The 21358-nt window shown below is 42.7% G+C and overlaps 1 protein-coding gene across 8 annotated transcripts in view; it reads left to right on the top strand.

The window, feature by feature from the left end:
- The window catches only part of PGCKA1 (PDCD10 and GCKIII kinases associated 1), a 73439-nt gene that overhangs the window by 12904 nt on the left and 39177 nt on the right, over window positions 1-21358 (top strand). For 3 of the 8 annotated variants that reach the window (XM_053922304.2, XM_053922302.2, XM_053922301.2), the window contains exon 2: window positions 17732-17806. The exons of 3 other annotated variants lie outside the window; for them this stretch is intronic. The gene's annotated coding sequence lies outside the window, so the exon portion shown is untranslated. Of the gene's footprint in view, window positions 1-17731; window positions 17807-19955; window positions 20449-21358 lie in introns of those variants that run through there. 2 more of the 8 variants (XM_045182642.3, XM_045182646.2) reach the window with 2 other exon arrangements.

Here is a 21358-nt window from a genome sequence, read left to right as displayed (position 1 = left end):
ATTCATTTATTTCAACTCAGCAGTTTCCGTATCTTAAAGTTTTCCATTTTTTTTAATTACCATGTTTTATTTTTTTAGGCTTACACACATACACACATTTATATAAAGTTTAGTTTTACACTCTCAAACCAGTTTGTCCTATTGCTAATTGTGTGTTCACAATGCTTTAAGTATTTACATTACCCATGTAATGCATTTACACATCTTAAAATTTGGAAAAAACAAAAGTAGTTAAGTATCACAACTGCGATGTGCCTTTAAATTATATTCAGAAACCTAGTACTGTGATGTGATGAAAAAAACCCCCATAAATTTAAAGTACTAATAATTATTTCCCCCTTGGTCAGCAATATGTCTGCCTTTCAGAAAGCTCATATCATGCTTTTCACAAATGCAGAAGTTTAGCTTCTTGAATACTAGCCTCACACAGAGGCTGAGAGTGGGGAAAGGGGAGAATGTCAGCCCTTCCATGAGGGAATAACCAGGGGGCCTTCATTACAAATGGAACCGGAAGGAATATGAATAAACCACAATTCAACAGATCTTAGAGTCAGAAATTCCTAGAAACAGGAGCGGTGAGCCCTGGAGGAGTTATTAGAGAGTTGGTGTGATACCCTTCCAGCCCGGTCCTGGGCCATGTGTGTGTGCCTTCCAAAATACCTGGAAAAGGTTATGTTTCCCACTGTGCTTTTCCTCTGTGGCCAGGCTGAGCAATAACCTACCTGACCGATAGTAATCTTGGTATGAGCTGTAGTCACCAAATTTTCTATTAAAATGCAAAACATGTTAGATGGACAACAGGATAGATTGAAAATAGTCTGCCCTGAAAACTCAAGGATTAATGTTCCCCGAAACTTGCCCAAATGAATATTAGCACAGCATTCTTAGGCTAACACTGTGACATTTGGGGAGACGCAGTTTGTGTGTCTAGACAGTGGGACACTGGGGTTGTTAATGGGGATTATGACAGCCTCCATTGGAAGTTAGAACTTCCCTGAAAGAATTAGAATGTAAGGGTGTGTAGGTGTAATTAAAGCCTAGACAAGGTAGATTCAGCGATGTCTCTTAACATCTATAATTAGCAAACATTGGAGTACCTTCCATGTGGTTTTCTTTTTTTTTTTTTTGCTTCAGAATGTAAAAATATATAAGGAAAAAATTAATTCCATCACAGTCAAAATGTTTTCCTGCTAGAACTTCTCATTTGGGACTGATTGAAGAATATTTACTTCTGATGAAAGTATAGAGGGAAAACAAAGCAGAAAAGGATGCTGTGTCTTTAAATTTGGAGATATTTTATAATTGTCCTTGAAGTGTCTATTTTCATATGTTTGCTTTGGGTGGGACATGGAAAAATATTTGCCTATAATCTTAACTCATGTGTTCATGAATTTCCTTTCCTGAGAGAGGTGGTAAGCAACTCCTTGGGGATGTCTTTCTAAATGTTCTCACGTGCATGAATTTTGCACTAAAAACTGGTAAATTTATTTACTATCTGAGAGTCAGATCTAAGAGATGTCTCTCAGATATTCAAAAGTATGAAGCTTCAGGAGTTAAACATGGAGTTTTCTCCTTGTCTGTGATCCCTAAGGCTACCCTAGTTGTATGATCAGTTTTTTCACTATAAATCAGTTTTTCAAAAAGTACTGATGAACTCTAATATTTATTCTAAATAACATTGCTCGGAAAATCTTAATTTTGCTTGTTTAAATAGTTGTTTTTCATCTTTCAGTAATATCTTTAATCTTTCAATAATGGCTTGGAGGCAAGGTATTTTTTTTTCCTTAGGGAAATTAAAATTTCAATAGTGCAGAATTTCTTATTCACTCAACAAATACGTATTAAGCATTTTCCATATATATGCCCGACCTATAGAATCAGTGTAAGTCACCTTTCTGGAACCCCACAGGGGACATTTTTCACAAATGCAAAACTGGAATTTGCAAATAAAATGCTTGTGCTTGCCGTACACATCCATTTTTCACATGTATTGAGGCAGGCACGGAGCTGTGTGCTGGCCTGCATACAGACGTAACGAGAGAAATCCTTGTCCTCATGTGGCTTATAGTAGCTGCTGGGAAAAGGTACACTTAATAATCGCATAAATAAAAAGTAGAATTCCCAATCGTGGTGCCACAAAAGAAAGACAAATGGTGTGCAACAGCCCTCATGGGGTCTGACTTAGATGAGAAGGGAAGAGAGGTCAGGGAAGGATTTTCAGGGCAAGTGACTGTGCCCAGAGCAGACGAATGAGGGAAACTCAGCCAGCAGGTAGGAGAGGAGTGTGTGTGTGTGTGTGTGTGTGTAAGTAAGAGAGAGAGAGAGAGAGAGGCGGGGATGGAGGGTGGGAAGTGTGATTCTGGGGGCCAGGAGACCCGGCTTCTACTTTAAGAGGTGCTAGAAACTGCTCTTAAGCATGTCTTCACCCATCTCACTTTCTAAACCGAGTTGAATAGAAACCTCAGGATCTCTTCTCTGATCTGTGATTCTTATGAGCTGCTACCCCCCTGGGAAGCTGTGGTGGCTTCTTTTGGGCCATTTCTGAAGCTGTCATCATCCCAGCCCGGGTTTTGTCTGCATGCTGTGTCCCTGCCAGACTGGCCCTGGGCAAGCCCGATTCAGGCAGTTCTAGGCTGAGTTACCTCAACTTCCTGCTCCACCTGCATGCACACAGTTATCTGCCTCCCTATCAGTCCCTTCCTCATTCCCTCCATTCTCACAGGGCAAGGTGTGCGCTTCCTCTTCGAGGTCAACCTTTTCACCAGCGCTCCTCTACTGTGAGCCCCTGTCCTCCACCGAAGGCTTCAAGGGCTCATCCTGCCTCTGTCCTGACTCTCCCACTCAGCACTCCTCCCTCCCCCGACAAAGGAGTCAACTCTCTTTGGTAAAAACACTCATCATTTTTTTAAAAATAAAATACAAAACAAATATTTCTTCGTTTGAGCCTCATTCCTCTGCTTTTTGGCTCTCTGCCTCTCCCTCTCTCTGTCTCTCTCTCTCTTTCTGTGTCTCTCCCCTTCCCTCCCCCTCTTTTTCCTTCTCTCCCTATCACTGTTTTCCTTATTGAAATATATTAAGTTGAAAAGTCTTATAAAGAGTCATTCCTGCCTTTAATTGCAATTTCCAATGTTTCACTTCCTGTTCACTCCTAATAAGAAGCTATTTGTTTTCTGCTCACATCATGGCATGAAAATTTCAGTGATGAAATGTGGATCCTAAATTTAAATGTATGGCCATTAAATCTAATAGTCCCGTTTCATCCTTTTATCTTACGAACTTCCTGCTGCATATCAAACTACTGGCATTGCTGAAGCCTTCCTTTTTGAAACTCTCTCCTTTGACTCCTAGGGTACTACCGCATTCCTCACTCCAGTCCCTACTCCTCTGCCACCTTTATCAGAGGAAGCTGGTGTAGCCCAATCCAGGCGCAGGTCCAGTGAGTTATGACTCTGTGATCAAGGAAGGTGAACAAAGAATTCAGAGTAGAATTAAAAGGTGACTGGATCCATTGTTTTGGGTCAGTTGGCAAGGCAGCCTGTGTGGCAGGTGGAGAATCAAAAAGGGCTAGAGAGTTAGGTCACTGGTCATTGGAACTTGGGGACAGAGATGAGAGGATGGAGCCTTTTGTCAGATTTGGATTCCATATCAAAACAAATTCCTTACAAGACAGTGTTTTAACCCTGGACAGTTTAGAATGAAGTATAAATATGACGCACTAAATAAAACTCAGAGTATTTAAAATCTCAGATAAGTCTGTGTAAATGTCTGTATTTAATACTTTAAATATATACAATATTCACAGTTTTTTCTTTTTATAATACTCATAGTTTTCAAGACAATTTATTAATTAATATGATTTAGCCTTGTGGTTCTACTTTAAAGTATGTCACTAGGTGATTGATTTAGACTTTGGATCATTAAGTTGAAACTTTTGAGAGAACATTGCTGTTTTACACTGGATCAAAATGTTTAAGAGAATTGAAGATTCACCTTATTTATGAGTTTAATTTATTAGTTTTACAAAATGACTTATGTACCAGGGAAGGATTTGTTTATTAGTCAGAAAACTGAAATACTTAAAATGTTTTTTACTTTAATTAATCAAGTTGAAAAATCACTCTTAAAAAGATTGACAACATTTAGAGCATTTTAAATAGAATGTAAGATTTGTAGTTGATCCCAACTCAAGAGAAAACTACATTTTTGGATTGTAGTTTAATTTATTTAGTAAGTTAAATATTAGTCAAAAAACCTAAATAGTCATACATTCTATTTTGGGGGGCCCTGAGAGATACACCAAAACCCCTGTCACCAGCTTCTGCTCTCAAGCATTGGTACCTCTGGGCTCCCACCTCACCCTCAGTCCTTCCCACTGCTCCGGCCCCTGCCCCACCTCTGGCAGGGTCACAGTGTGAGCACACTCCAGGCTCCCAGCTCCCAGCTCCCAGCTCCTATGCACTCCTCCAGCCCTGCTCCCCTGACACTGCTACAGGACCCTTAGAAACAGCTCCCCGCAGAGCAGATCCAGGACCCCTCTCAACTTAACCCATCTGGGATTGAATCCATCCCTGCCCCACCCCACCCCCACCAATCTCCTCTCCCTCTTGTTGCCGTTTCAGCTGTTGACATCATCTAGGTGTCCTTGCCCCCAGGGCCGGGACTGTGGCGTAGGCATCTTTGGCTCCTTGGTGCCCACTCCCTGACAACAGCAGGCCCTGAAAACCCCCATCAGTGAATGCGGAGGCCAAATATGATACACAATGACATGAGTACAGGTTTTTGGATGAGCAGAGGGGGAAGGCCCCATATCATGTTGGTGTTTGTTAAAATCTTTGTCAGAAGAGCAGAAAGAACTGCCGTTTATTGAGCACCTACTGTCTGCCCAGCATTCAAAGTGATTTATGTACGTATTTAGCTTAAAGGAGTGGGATCAGAGAGGGCAAGCCAGCAGTTCAAAGTGACAGAGCCTGTGAATGACAAAGTGGGGACTCAGTCAAGTGGTGTGACTCCAGAGCCCCCCTCTCGGCCAGCAGACGGCCTCCCCGGTGTTACCCACCGCCTGCAGAGCAGCATCTTTCCCACTGGGCTCCACCTCGTCAGACTGACTTTCACGCGGTGGCATCGCTGTGTGACTGTGAAGACTGAGTGAGGCTTAGAAACTCAGAAATCAGTCTATAAGCATTTAGTAGACTTTCTTCCACTTCCTTATAAGAGAACCCACTTCACCTTTTACACGGGTCAAAATACCAAGGCTTAGTGATTTCAAAGATCAGTCCTGTCTCTTGTTAAAGATGCATCAGCAGTCACTTCTCCAACTCTCCTGCTTGGCTTACTGCCAGTTGAGAGAAAACATTCCCGGTCTTTCCATATACCTCCAGACTAAGAAGGGTGTGTGTCGGTCGCACTGGGCACAGAACGTGGGTTTAGAGGAAATGCAGTCACAACAGAGCCTTTTAAGAAATAAAATTGAGAAATCATCCTCCTCACATTTCCTCATTCCCACTACTTTATACAGTTCATAGAAACAATATGTCTACTGCTGAGCACTTGAACCCTAGCACAAAATTACCATATTTGCCGTGTACAATGGGCACCCACATTTTTGGCTCAAACTTTCAAGATAAAAAGATCTTTTGTTTTAATTTTTTAATTCAGTTTTGTGTTTATTTCTATTTAGAAACAAAGCCAATTATCTTATTCCAGGGCATTATTTTGTCACTAATATTGTGACCAAATTACACATACAGATATTGTTACAGCTTTCTAGAATTACACTTAATGCATAAGCATAAATAAAAGAATTAAAAACATTTATATAGATATGGAATTAGTACTACCTATGTATAATGCACATCCTTATTTTTCCCACAAAAATTTGGGCAAAAAAGTGCACATTATACACGGCAAAATACGGTAGTAAGAGTGGGAAAGCTGGAACTGCTATCTTATCCACACCCACCCTACCCCCAGCCCCACCTCCTCACCCCCCTGGAGGATAAACCCTGGAAACAGAGCTGCCAAGTACAAGCTAAAGATGGAGATAACCAGATCCTTTTCTCAAAATAAACTTTTAAAAAATAATGAGCATTTGAGTCTATTTCTCTCATTCCCAAATGAACTCTATCCCACCCCAACATAGAAGGCTGTTTTTGTTAGGATTCTTGAAGTTGGAGAACTTTAGTATAGTTTCTCTTCAGAAAATTATATATAAAAATACAACAAGCACCTTCGGTGAGCACACAATGCAATATATAGATGTATTACAGAATTGTACACTTGAAATTTCTATAATGTCACTAACCAATGTCATATCAATAAATCTAATTAGAAGATAAAAGTATCCTAATAATGGAATATCCTATATTTTAACCACCGTTAGCAATGTTTACGAATAATTTAGAAGATCAGCCTCCTTGAGCTCTTCTGTCTAACGGAGTCACATGTACGAGTGGGGAAATTGGGAAGAGCCTAGATAAAGACACAGTAATTACATACGCCATGCCACAGAATAGGCTGCCAGAAAGGGGTTGCAGTGCATGGGACCTTTTTCCTAGCAGGGTTTCATTTCCAGAATTGCTCATGATTTTGGCCAAAATTCAAAGTAGTTTTTATTGCAAAATAATGTTTCCTTAACTACAAGGAGTACAAGAAAAGCACCATATTATACATCAGAGAAAAAAATCACAAAACTGAAATAACCTATCTAACCACATTCAGAGAATGTAGTGATTCAGGAGAAACTGGCCTCATTCTCTCAAGGGCACAGGCCAAAAGGCAAAGGTAAATAGCACATGTTTCAATGCTACTTGTCACCATACCCCTGGGACAGTTAATGTTCTCACTGTCCAGGTGGGGTGATACAGACAACAATTTACCCCAAGCGATGGGGGACTGCTTAGCCTCAAGCACGCCTTTAAATTGCTCTGTGGCCACAGAAATCGCTTCTCTGTTCCTTCTTCTCTCAACAGACACCAGTACAATCCAAAAGCCAAGTCCTTCAATGTCTTACTCATCATTACTAGATGCTTTAATTGTGTAAATTTCAGTTACTTCATTACCTAAATTGATCCTGATGAGTTTATGTATGCAGAGTAGCCATTCAAATCCCAGCTCTAGGGCTTCCTAACCTGCGTGAGCCTCGATTGCTTTGTACAATTGGGATAATAATGTTCTGACACATACATGGGAGGGCTGTCAGCCTAGAAGCTAGGTATCAACCCAGTGCATATGTGAAGAAATTCTGCAGGTGAACTTGTCAGATTTCTGTAAGCGGAGAATTCTTAAAGGCGCGCCCCTGCATGAAAGCCACCCTGCGAATGGCTGTGATTAAAAAGGTGGGTGATAACAAGTGGCAACAAGGATGTGGACAAGCGGAACCCCTGTCCACAGCTGGTGCATCCGCTCTGGAAAATAGTCTGGGTGTTTCTTCAAAGGTTAAATAAACATAGAATTCCTACATTACTCAGCAATTCCACTCCTAGAAAAGTTCTGCTCCAAGAAAAAATGAAAACATATGTTCACAGAAAAACTTGCAGACGGATGTTCATAGCAGCATTATTCATAGAGCCAAAGATTGAAAACAATTCAAATGTCCGTTGCCTGGTGAATGGGCAAATAAAATGTGAAATATCCATACAATAGACTATTATATGGCCATAGAAAGGCATGATACATGCTACGTACAACGTGGATGAACCTTGAAAATATCATGCTAAGTGAAAGCAGCCAGGTAGAAAAGGCCGCACATTATATGATTCCATTCACACGAAAGGTCCAGAATAGGCGAATGCAGAAAGGAAAAGGAGGGTGGTGATTGCTTAGGGCTGAGGATGATGGGGGATCGGGAATTTGTGGCTAAAGGGTATAGTATTTCATGGAGGGGATGATGAAAATGTTCTGAAATTGATTGTGGTGGTGGTTGCACAACTCTGTGAATATATTAGACACCATTGATTTGTACACATTAAGTGGCTGAATGGTGAGATATGTGAATTATAGCTCGATAAAACTGTTACAAAATAATAAAGTGGCAAACTTCTAAGAAACTTCAGTAACCTTTCACGCTTAAAAGTTTTAGAGAAGAGGTCGGTAGACCGTAGATGTCTGTTAATTACCTGCCACAGATGTGCCCCCAAATCCCTGGACTTTGACTTGCTGGGAGCTTTCGAGTATCTTCCCTGCCGACAGCTGCAGTTTCCCCGTGTACAAAAACAAAAAAGCTTCAGCTCCAATCTTTGTTTAGTATTTTCATTGTTTTTTACACGAGTAACCCTCTGACTCCGAGAGCAATGTCCCTTCCTGACTCCTTTCCAGGTGGGAAAATCTGAACCAGAACTGAGGTTTTAGAGTACCAAGCTCTCACGCCAAGTGCATGTGTGAACTGCACTTTAGCAGAACCGCCTCTAAAATGACCCTGAGACCCGAAGATCTGTCTTTGTAAAGGCCTGGCGTAGGTTAGATAGTGCCCAAAGGCGGTCACAGCCTGTGTGAACTGAAAAACACACTCCCACCAACTTTGCATATTAGTGACCTCGCCCACCCCACCCCACCATTTACATGATGTTTCTCTTCCTGTAATTTTCACATTTGTATCAGGTTGTGATCTGATTCATTATTTACCTCTTCCAATGTCTCTGAGCCTAGATGCGGAACCCTGGAAGTAATGGGTTATGAAGGAAGCGCTGGCCAGATCCGCAGGCCTAGGAGCTGGGTCACTGGAACCGCATTTTCCCTGGGGCAGGTCTTAGTGTGCGGCTGACTTAATACTTCAGTTGAATATAATAGCCTATTCTTTGTTAGGGGAAAAAATGGATTAATTATTTGGCTTAAGTCCACCAAGCTAAGGCTGGCCCTTAAAGGAACACATATGTCCCCTAGCTTTCGATTGTACTTCCAGTAAAGAACTAAAATAATTATAAATATTGCTTTGAAAAGAATCATACCGCTAACACTTTGGTTTGTTTGCAATGCTTATTTGTAATTGATCTCATAAAATTATTGTCCCGAATTGGACTCTTACTACCAGGAAAAGAGTTGGTAGCAAGCTGTGCTACTTTAGACAGGGACTCCTTTTCCATGAAGAAGCGTAACTAGAAGCAATCCCATTCTCTGAAGGAACTCTCAGCTCCTTGTCCCCCCTTCATTCAACCCGTACCTATTGTTTTTTATTGCTGGTTATTCTTTCATGTGAAAGTGTTATTTTCCCAAATGGTTATAAATTTTTTTAAGTATGTCCCATAAATATCTTTTTATCTCCCACAGTGCCTCATTTAAGATGAAGCCCCAAAGAGTCGGTGATTAGTCCTTTGCCAGTGAGCATGGGTAGCCTTCCTGAAGTATGGGCGCTTGTGATCTAGTTACGTAGCCTTGTCGCTTTCTGAAGGCATGGCCAGAACTACTGTCCACAGAAAAGCAAAAAGTAACAGCTCTGTGGGAGGACATAAAAGCACTAAAAGTGTGGCTCTTCATTATACTGGTCTTTCAAGTTGTTGGAAGGTTTGAAAATTTTCAAAATCAAAAATTAAAAAAAGGTTAAGCATCCACATACATCTCCAGGACTAAGACCCAATATCACATCCTCTCCTTACTCAACTTCTCACATGGGCGATTTATTTCAAAGGGTGCTAAGTGACAGCAAATAGCGCAAAACCTTCCTCCTTCAACCCTGCTCATCTTCTTCCTTCGTGAAAATTCCTCACATTGTGTTCCAGATGTGCCTTCCCCAAACCTTAATCAATAAATTAATTAGGTATTTCACAAAAGATATTCCATATACTCAGAGTTTTCAGTGTAGGAGAGGGAGGTCCAGGTATTAACCAAAGAGTCACGCAAATGTAAATTTTCCATGGTGACAAGTGCAATGTCAATCAGTGCTAGAGGGATTGGAACCAATAAAGGCAGTAAAGGAGATGGGGAGTTCACCAGGAAGAGGGGCCGCATGAGCAGAGGCCGTTTGGTGAGCAGAGCAGAGCAATGTGGGACTGAAAGAAGACGGTGAAGCTGCAACCCAGAGACGAAGGTGGTTCAAGAAAGTCTGAAAACCTGCGTAGGAATCTGTCTGCTCATCTTAGGAGCAATGGAAAGCTACTGAAGTGTGTTTAAAGTCTGGGAGCTGGTGTCATTCACCCTGTGTTGCGGAAAACTGACTGGAGAGCACAGAGTGGGCAGGCCCCTCGGGAAGATTCTGCAGTTGACCCGGTGGCAGTTTCAATGGCAGCTCAGTAGAGGGAAGTGACCTAATTCGAGAAACACTGAGAAAATAAAATTGTCGGGTATTGTTGGTATAGTCCAGCTTTCATTGAGGGTTCAAATACAAGGAAACTAATAGTTTAAAAAAACATTTGAAAGATAAATTCATCAGGCAATGATTGGAAATGAAAAGCGAGGGAAGGAAAGGTGTCGTGGGAGACGCCCACACGGTGTGACTCATGCTGCTGATATGGGCAGCGGCACACTGGAGTCTCCGAGTGGTTGGTTCTACAGCAAAGAAAGCTCCCTGTCCAACCAGGGCTGCCCTGGATCATCCGAGCCCTGAATCCGCCTTTTCTTTTTCTGGTAACAGCGACTTACTTCCTGGGAACATATTTCAGACAACCCTGAGTTAACCTAAGCGAGCTTTTACTTTAGACAATTCCAGGTATTCTTCACATTTTTAAAAAGATTTTACTTATTTATTTTTAGAGAGAGGGAAAGGGCGGAAGAGAAACATTGACGTGAGAGAGAAACATTGATCAGTTGCCTCTCGCGAGCACCCTGACCAGGGACCTACCCCACAACCCAGGCTTGTGCCCTGACTGGGAATCGAACCGGTGACCCTTCACTTTGCAGGATGGCACACAACCAATTAAACCACACCAATCAGGGCTCTTCACATTTTTTTAAACTCCTGTGTTAGACTGCTGGGGCTGTTATCATGAAATGCCAGACTGTGTAGCTAAAGCAACAGAAACATATTTTCTCATAGTATCAGAAGTTAGAAGTCCAAAGTCAAGGTCTCAGCAGGATGGCTCTCTCCTGCACGTGGCCACCACCTTGCTGACTCTTTGCACGGTCATCCCGAGGACTGAGTGCAGCGTGTGTGCCCTAATCTTCTCTCTAATAGGGACACTAGTCAGATGGATTAGCTCCTCCCCCGCCTCAAGGGCCTCATTTTCCCTCAGTCACCTCTTTAAAGGTTCTCTCTCCAAACAGCCACATTCTGAGGCGCTGAGGGTTACAGCTTCAAACATACAAATTTCAGAGGGACACAGTTCAGCCCGAACTACCCCAGAAGCACAAACTTCTCTTCAACAGCTGGTGCCACCATTGAGCACCCACGTCCTACTCCACATCCAAGGTCTGGTGGTCCTTTGTCATGAAGAGTGGTCCTAAAATGCCTCCATCAGCAGCACGCTCCATGGCAAAGTCCCTAAACACACTGGAAAGGTTTGTCACTCACATTTTTTATTAGTAACCCCCTAAAACACTTACCAAGGATAAGAAAAATGCAGCAAACAGTATTCCTGTCATCAGCCCCATTCCCAGATCAAAGGCGACGTTACCGGAGGAAAGAGCGAGTGCGAGGACTTTTCTTCTAACCAGGTGAGAGCAGCATCGCACCCTGAAGCAGCAGAGCGCCGAAGGCCAGGTGAACACCGGTCTGCTCCACTCTGCTGGGCCGGCGTGCGTGTAGCCAGGTCTGTTCTGTGTGGGGTGGGGCGTGTGGGGCGAGCAGGTTATGAGGTACAGGGGAACTGATGTTTAAACCCTGACTTCACTCTCTGCTCAGAAAGCGAGGCATTCAACTTTTCTGCTTCTCATCCTGCGAAAATGGCTGAGGAGATTGTGCAGGAAAGACCGTCACTTCCGCGTACCGTCGGACTGGGAGAGGAGTCACATGGCGGCGGCAAAGTGGGAACAGTGGGCCAGCAGCTCCTAAAACCACCTGAAGAGTGAATAGTATTTTACGTGTCATTTTATCTTCTGTGTTCGCCACCAAAGGCCCCTTCGGCCATTCCAGTGTTTCTAGTTTCAGCCAAGCTTTTAAATGTCATCACATCATCTTTACTGGAATTAAGTCGCAAATGAATCACAAACCAATAAAAACTGCCCGCACATTTGCTGATTATATACAATTTATGTGAAGAACGGAGCCATACTTCTTTTTTTCCTCAGTCCCATTAAGTCTCAGAGCTTGCCTGCTGCCTTTTGGAACCCGGATGCCAGGAACTGAGTGATTTCCCAATGTATGTGAAGACCGTGTAACTGGATTTTTTTTTTTTTCCTTCTAATCGGGTAAGACCAGCGTCTCACCTGAAGCAGCAGAGCACCTAAGCCCAGGTGAACACTGGTCTGCTTGGTTTGCACATCGGTCAGCTACTTCCCAAGGAGAGATTGTTTGACCCTCCTTTAAGAAAGAACACTCTCTCTCCCTAATAGCAGGATGGTGTGTGTTGGGGGTTGGGGGGTGTCCATAAAAATAGATAGAAATGAACAGATCTCCCTGAACTTGTTCTGCCGCCCGGAAGGGACCGGGCCTGGAGCTGGTCAGCCTAGGGCCAGCCAGTAGGGTAACGTGCAGGTTCTTACTGTGTGCAGGAGAGATCTCACAACACTAGCCCGGGTGATTTTGAGAGCCTGTTTGCTCTCATAATCAGCGGGAGAGGGTGGAACAAAGGAAGGGCTTAGAGGAAGCAAAAGGAGAGAGCTCAGGCGGTGCTTTCCTTTGGCTCTCTAACAATGTTATGGGGAAGAAGTGAGCCATGGCAGGGCTTCTGAGAGCTCACTGGAGAGTCAGAGTAAAGGAGGCCCTGGAGACAGATTCAGGGGTATGCCTGGGATAAGCTGCCACTGCCCGGTGCTCCCCTAGTTGCAAGTCTTACGGGAGCCCCAGAGTCTAGGAGAGAAATGTACAGATGCGCGCTCGAGAGGGAAGAAGGTGTGGGTGGGCTCTGGAGAGAAGCTGTGCTGGGTCTTTGACTTGAGGGTCCTAATTTCTAAAGGCGGGAATTTTAGGGGAGGATCTCAATAGATTGTTCATCAGTTTTATGCTGATGTACCAAAATAGATACATTCCCCTGATGTCATTCGTCCTGGAGTATGGTTGGTGCCAATGGCACTGAATGGATTTCTGTCATCTATCTCTCTCCCTGAGCTGGCGCTTTAAAGCTGTTTACCCTCTGCTTGGGGAGAAGTGTAGCCATTTACTCTTCAGTTTCCTTGCTTATGGGAAGATAGGATTTTTCAATTTACCAGATGGCTGTAAACTGCTTGGCTGTTGAACTGTCTGTCTCGGTTTCCCTATTCCACTTGCCGTGGCTAACTAACCTGTCCCAGTTCAACGTGGGGTTGCTATAACCGGTTCATTCTGGTACATGTCCCCTGTTCGCAGCCAGTAGTGTCAGGCACTGATTCATGAATTAGGTGTGGACTTACAGCCTGTATCAGTACCTCAGAATAAAGTTAATCAGGAACGCATCTGTCTTTGTTCAAGGCCGGCTTGTCCTTTCTTCTTCCTAGTAGATGTGTGTGTAGCTCGTATATCCTTTGCAGTGCTGCCGCAGCTGCTCCACTGCTCCTGAGATCTCTTTAGTTCAAATCCGGCTTCTGCACTTCGGCGCCTTGGCATTTTGTCAGCAAAGTTCAAGTGCAGAGCCTCTGACTTCTGGTTTTGGGTGAAGAATATTTTACCCTGCTTTCTTGTCACCTGTGTGGCCCTGCAGGTATCAGGATTCGTGGGGACTATGCAGCCTGGTAATTACATTGTTTATTTCCTAGTTTCACACAAAACCAAACCAATCCCACGCATGCCACCAAGCAGCCTTTAGGGAAATGTACTCCAAAAAGCTACACTGAAACCACTTATTTATTGACACTCGGGGACATATAATCATTCTTAGCAAGAAACACTGAGATCAAACAAGGAAAAAGCCAGCCTTTGAAACACCTGGCGTTTGTCAAAGGGTTATTGAGAAAGGAAAGCCACAAAAGAGCTGGAGGTGCCAAGTCTGGACAGCCTTTGTCACACCCCTTTGCCAGGTGACACTATCATATGGCATTGGACATGAGCTCAAGAAAAAAGAGAACAGGAAAAAGGCTTCTCCCTCCATAGAAACTGGATTGAAATTACTTTTCCTTTTTATGGCTTATAGTATGTGTCATCTTTCTAAAATATGTTTTTCTTCTCTAGTTCAGCTGACTGTCCCTAAAACTACACATCACGCTGTCCCATACCTTCATAACCTATTTAAATAATGCATCTTGCTAAAAATACCCAGCATCACAGACATGACCTTCTCTTGGACATCTGTTTGTTCTCGTCCCGGCTGTCTGGAAGTTCTGAAGGTGGGACTCAGCCTAGAGCTGTTTGTTAAACAATAAAGAAAGCTGTTGACTTCTCTACGTGAGGATAACATGTGTAAAGTGATTGGCGTAGTGCCTGGGACAGCCCCAGTGGTCCCAAAATGGTGGTGGTGGCGGTGGTAGTGACCGATGGTCATCATTCCTGGAATAGAGATGCTATGTGTGATGTTTTAAGATCCATTTATTAAAATAGGGCAAGAACCTTATGAAGTATGTTTTGCAGTAGCTTTCTTTGCCCAAAGGCTAATGAAATCTTTCAAAAAGGCAAGAAGACATTCCTACATACCCTCACATTTCTTAGCACAAAAAGTTTCAAGGTACAGAAAAGTTGAGAGAATTGCTCATGAACAACGCTGACCACGTAGAGTCCACAATTAACATTTTGTAACTTTAGCACATCTGACCACCTCACTGTCCATCAATCACCCTGTGTTTTTAACTCCAGTTGTTTTAACTGCATCTTAGAGTACGTTGCAGACTCCAGTTCATTTCAGGCATTTCAGCATGTATTTTGTTAACTGAGTTCAGTTTTTATTTACAGTTCTTCTTCTTCTTTCCCCACTCCCCTTCCTCTGGCATAATTTACATGCAGTGAAATGCACAAATCTAAGTGAATTATTGGGTGAGTTTGGGCTGCTGAATACAACTGTGTGACCCAACTCCCCATCAAGACATAGAGAGAGAATATTACCACCCCAGGAAAATTCCCAGGCCCCTGCCCAATGAATTCTTGTGCCCCGCCCCGTGGAGTCAGTCACTATTCTGACTTCTTTTTATCACCGCAGAGTAATTAAGCCTATTCAGGGCTTCATGTAAATGGTCACACCTCCCGTAAGTACCTCCTCTTTTTGTGTAAGGCTTCTTTTACTGAGCATGTGTTGTAGTTTCATCCATGCCGTTGCGTACATCAGGAGCTCATTTCTTTATTGCTCATTAGTATTTCATTGTAAGACTGCACCGCAGGGGATCATGCTGTTGGTGAACATTTGGGTTGTCTCCAGTATGGGGCTTTTACGTGGATATACATTTTCATTTCTCTTGGGTAATATCTAGGAGACGAATTGCTGGATCATAGGGTCGCTGTGTATCCTTCACATCCATGCCCATTTGGCTCAGCGTTTCTTGGAGCAGCAACCCCCAAATCCATTCAAGGTCACGGTACTTTTTACCCATACAGCAGCAGAACAAGGGCAGTGACAGTTATTTTTAGGTTCTAACTGTTCTCGTTGTACTTCTGCGTGAAGAGGGTGTATTTCTCCCCCGGTGTGTTCAGACATGTTGGCACAGGGATTGGTGGAAGCACAGCACTTGGGATGTTGTGGGAAACTCCGGCTTGTCTCATTTGTAAAGCAGACCCTGCTGCACACGTGCTGTTGATGGTAGACCGTCCATGACTTCAATGTCATTCCTCATGTACATTGAGCAGAAGGACAAATTGAGTCCCTCTTCTCCAAGGGCTACTGTATTGCTGTCGATTTCAGCTGGTCCCTCAACCTTGTTCAACCACACGTTGCTTTTGTCACTTCTCTCAGCCACCCCCTATTGCATTCACTTTAAACTCTCTGCTCTCCTCGGATCTCAGACCCAGTCACCTCCACCCCTCACGCTTAGCATTTCTTCACCCGAGCAGCTCTCCACCAGGGCCACACTTGCCTTTGGGTGTCCTGTAGTCAGGAAGGGGCACTGCTGGTATACAGTGGGTCAAAGCTGCTCAACACCCGACAGTGCAAAACACAGTCCCCCACGAAAAAGAATGATCGTTTCTAAAATGTCAGTAGTTAAAGGTGAGATCGTATGGTATTTGTCCCTCACTGCCTGGCTTAGCATAATGCTCTCCAGTTCCATCAATGCTGTCGCAAAGGGTATAAGCTCATTTTTTTTTTTAGTGAAATAAGCCAAGCAGTGAGGGACAAATAAATACTAAATTTTAGTTAGAGGTTAGTACAGAAGGCAATGAGATTTTTTCTTATTTAAGTTCACAGAAGCCCCGAATTCTCTCCAGGAACCCTTTGGCACGATGCACACCCCCACTTTTAAAAAATTCTGCATTTAAGAAGATTGCCATCTCCAAAAAAATTATCTATACCAACCTCAACCTTTCTTCCTTCCCTCCTGCTACAAGAATAGATGCCCCTCTCTGTCAGAGTTCACTCGCAGAAAACAGAAATTACATTAGCTATTTCAAACAAAATGAAATTTAATACCTAGAATTCAGAGCTTCCAATCTCCCTGGAAAGGCTAGCGTAGCAGGCTTGATAACACAAACACCGCACGGAACTCGTCCTCCCAGGGCGCTGCCTCTCACACAACCAAAAAGGAGGGGAACTGGAAACGATCCTTGGAATGGTTGAGTCCAGGAGCACTGTCTTAGCTGCAATTCGCTGCTGAGCTGCTGCAAATGATGGCCCTAGAGTCACACCATGCCTAATGCAGCTGCATAAGTTAAAAAAAAAAGAAGAAGGCTCGCACTCAGCCTATCGACATCCACAGAGCACCTGGACACTGGGACACTGCTAAGGGAAAGTAGCCAAAGTCCAGCCTCTGTCTCACTTCCTGCCTCCTTTCTCATCCAAGTCTGTATGGGAACCCTGCTGCGAGAGAGTCTGGGAAATCTTTTAGCTTTCCAGTCTCTGCAAAACAGGAAAATGCATAAAATGAAGACCCTGAGCCCAGGGCCACCTATTCTGTACCATCCCCTGTCTGAGGCTCATTAATCCTTCACTGTTCCTCCTGTCTCTTTCTTCTCTCTGCAACTCCTCCCTTTTTTCCAACTGACTCCTATCACTGTATCTCAGCAACTTGAAAAGTTCCCCAAGTTAACCAGACCTCCCTTTAATCAGACCTCCTCCTTCCTCACTATCTCCCACCTTCCCTGCAAAGCCAGCTTCTTCTAAGGGTTGTGGGTGCTTAGTGTTTCTACTTCCTCACCCTCTACTGCTGGGTAAGTCATAGCAGTCCAGACTCACCACGTCACCAAAACTGCAAATTACCACCTTGGTGCTAAATCTAAGAGACATTTACAGTCCTTTGCTTAGACCTTTGAAAGGAATTTAACACAGCGGGGCCGATCCTTACTCCCTAAAACACTTTGCCCGTTTCCATTACCACACTCACTACTTTTTTTTTTTAAATAAAAGTCTCATGCATTTACTCCTGAACCAACCTACTAGTAAAGAAACAGAAACGAAGAGGAAAATCATTTTCCCTGTATGACTTGTTTGACTGTTCAGATAGGAGTGATGTTTTCAGCTGCACATGGAAGGTGCTGTGACCTTGGCGAAGTGTAAACACAGTGCCCTCTCATGTACGATTCCTTGTAGACCCAGCGTGGCTCCGCTCCGGTGTCTCGTTTTGGAGTTGTACCTGATTATTAATTTTCATCCAAATCCAGGGCAAAATGGGACAATTCTGCTCTTGTTTTTTGGCCAGAAGTCATTTCATCCTGCAAGTCTTGTGAAAAGATATGGTAAGGAATGAAATCAAGCGTCTACATTTTCTTTCCTACTCCTCTGGCTGCCATTTATGAATCTCCTTTGTAATCTTTTCTTTTTCCACATTAAGCGGTGTTCTTCAGAATTTGGTCTTTAACAACACATACTTATTGTCTCTATGTTTTTGTTCAGTCTTATGGCTTTATTTATTAGGTGTATTGTTGATGACTCTGAAATCTTTATATTGAACCTAAGTTTCTGGCCAATGTATACAGCTGCCAGCTGAACACCAATGTTTGAATGTTTATTAAGCACCTTAAATACAGAGTTCACCAAAGTGAAATCTGCACCTCCTTATCCCTATCACCCAGAGACAGGGTAACCATTCATCCCCATTTACCCAAGATGCTTCCAGTTGACACCTGTGGTCTGCATGAAAATCAAAAAAGGTATGTGTCTATGGATGGGGAGACTTAATATTGTTAAAATGTCCACATTACCCAAGCAATCTGCAGACTCATTTCAATACCTGTCAAAATCACAATGGCATTTTTTACAAAAAAAAACCCCTAAAATTCATATGAAACCACAAAAGACTCAGAATAGCTAAAGCCATCTTGAGAAAGGAAAACAAAGCTAGTGGTATCACACCTCCTGATTTTAAAATATAGTACAAAGCTACAGTAATTAAAACCAGTATGACACTGCTATAAACAGAATATAGATCAATGGAACAGAATAGAGAGCCCCGAAAAGCCCAGAAATAAACTCATGTATACATGGTATCTTAGTTCATCCAGGCTGCTATAACAGAATATGATAGACTGGATTACACAACAGAAATTTGCCTCTCACAGCTCTGGAGATCAGAAAGTCTAAGATCAAAGTGGCAACAGGCATCGGATGAGATCCGACTTTCCAGTTCATGTAAAGCTCTCCTTTTGCTATAGCCTCACGTGGCATAGAGGTGAAAGAACCTTCTGGGGCCTCTTTTATAAGGGACTAATCCCACTCATCAGGGCTCTGCCAAGGGTGCCATGAATACATAATGGGAAATGGATAGTCTCCTCAACAAATTATGTTGGGAAAACTGGGCATCTACATGCAAAAGAATGAAATCGGACCCTTATCTTACACCACACACAAAAACCAACTCATAATGGGTTAAAGACATAAACATAAGACCTGAAACTATAAAACTCCAAGAGACAACAGAGCAGAAAACCTTCGTGACATTGATCTTGGCAGTGATTTCTTAGATATGACCATAAAAACAAAAATAAACAAGTGGAACAACATCAAGCTAAAAAGCTTCTGCACAGCCAAGGAAGCCATCTATAGCGTGAAAAGGCAATCTATGGAATGGGAAGAAATATTTACAAACCATGTATCTGACAGGGGTTAAATTCTTTGGGAGTTTTTTTAAGCAAAAATAAAGAGTACCATTTCCCTAGGATAACAATCTTCTTTATTAATTTTTTAGTATAAATTATACATACTATAATATGACATGATAACAGTCCACTTAATATAGTGTTTTGAACTATAAAAGTTTTAGTATAAACAGAAAAAGAAAACTTAGATGAGAGAATTGTGAGTGACTGTAAAGTCTGGTTACACAACTTTTGACTAGGAAAAACATACCCAATGTATTTTCCCATTTTTACTTTAACAAACGTTTACTGAGGTCTTTTTCTGTGTGCCAGATATTGTTGAGGGCCTGGCATCACAAAAAAGAATGAAAGAGTGTCCCTAAATCAGCCGCTGGACTCCTTGACTTGGCACCAGCACAGTTTGCTAAAATACATCCGGAGTGCCAAACATCAAAGGAAAGCGTTAGTGTGAGATCCACAGTGTTGGTGCCAATGACTGTAACCGGAGATTTTACTGAACGGGATTACTATGGTCAACGAGCGATTTCCTCCTTGACTTTTTGTGATTGACTTAACCAAATTTGTCATGGGAAATTCTCTCCCCTTAGATCTCTGAAGACCAGGTTACATATCTGAGAAAAAGAGTCAGGGAGAGGGAGGGAGAGAGAGAGAGATGAACCCACAGCCCCTGCAAATCGGTTATGTTCTTTGCATCTATTTTTAGAGACAGTATATCAAGACACCATTTTCAGTGTTCAACAGGTGTTAACACATATAATTCTCCTAACCACCACATGGCGATAGTATTATTATCCTCAATTTATGGAGAAGGAACTCAGGGCATGGAGCAATTGTGATTTGCCCTAGAGTCACAAAGCTGGGAAGCAATAGGAAGTTTGAACTGGACAATCTTTAATTCTCTCTTTAGTTCAAAGCGCCACACCAGCCCTCCCCATTTTAGTGTTGGTAGTGTTAAAGGACTAGCCATTTTCTCCCTTGGCATCTGCTAGAGAGAGTGCAAGGGACTCGCTATGCTACCAAGATTAACACGGACTTTAGTACAGATTTCTCCCAGAGTTTACAGCACTTCCCTTCCTTTTCCCCCCACCATGTCCTCAAGCCAGTTTAACTCACGGAGATGGCTAAATATTAACTTTTAGGTCAGCATAGCCATGCGTCACGGGTCAGAGTCTAAACAACAGGGAACTTGAGCTCTCTTCCCGTGGCTTCTCACAGAGGAAGACAGAGATGCAGCCTCACACGCTTCTCTACAGATCGGTAGACGGGCGTGCCGCCTTCTCTCGGTAGGATCAGATTGTGTCTTTGTAGATATGTGGATAATGCATATTAATTGTTATTGATCAGAATAATCAGGGGAGTTCCACTGTTGATTATCAGCTCTCCATGTGTTTATGTTCGTAAGTCCAGACACTCACACAAAGAAATACTGAAAATAAACGCGTGCAGAGAGCGGGCAAAGGACCCTACACATGATGTAGTCCAAGTCTCTCCCTTTATAAAGAAGGAAAGTGAACGCCCCAGATATTATTGATCAAAATTACATAATGTTACTTGGAAACTCAGTCGCAGGTTAGCTCTCTGTATACTATTACACTTTAAATTGTTTTATAGTGTTTCATCAAAGTTATCTATGTAGTAGGGTACAGGTTAAAGGACCTGCTAGTTCTGCAAGGTTTCTTAAGAAAAAAACAGGTCCTAGCTCCCCTGCTTCTCTATTCCTCTGCCCCAAAGAAACGCTTTCAATTCTTTGCTTGACATTTACCTCCATATACCTTAGTGGCAAGTAAGTACCGCCACCTCCTGAGTTTTTCGTTTGGGGCGTTCATTGTACATCACTTTCCCTGCAGGAGATGACACTTCGCTCTTTATGCTCTTCATTCACACCACAAACTGTCCATTGCCATCTACACAATATACTCAAATCTCAGTTTTGATTAGGAAACTATCCAAGGTTTACGTTATTATGACTACATATGCTGTTCCCAAATGGGGCATGTGTTAAACTATTTGTTTCTTAACCAGCACAACTTATTCCTGGAGTTCATAGTTTTCTTTTTTCTGGAGTATTTATTTTTATCTGTTTGTTTTTAGTGTGTGTGTTTTATGTATTTGCCATTCTTTCAATATGTAAATACTTTCCAGCTGTCCAAATGTTCTCTCAAGATGTTCCATGATTTATCAGTTTCCTCTAGA

Source organism: Desmodus rotundus, chromosome 4, assembly GCF_022682495.2.
Source record: "Desmodus rotundus isolate HL8 chromosome 4, HLdesRot8A.1, whole genome shotgun sequence".
Lineage (NCBI taxonomy): Eukaryota > Metazoa > Chordata > Mammalia > Chiroptera > Phyllostomidae > Desmodus > Desmodus rotundus.
The sequence above is the reverse complement of the archived record's forward strand: the minus strand, read 5'-3'. Positions and strand labels throughout refer to the sequence as shown.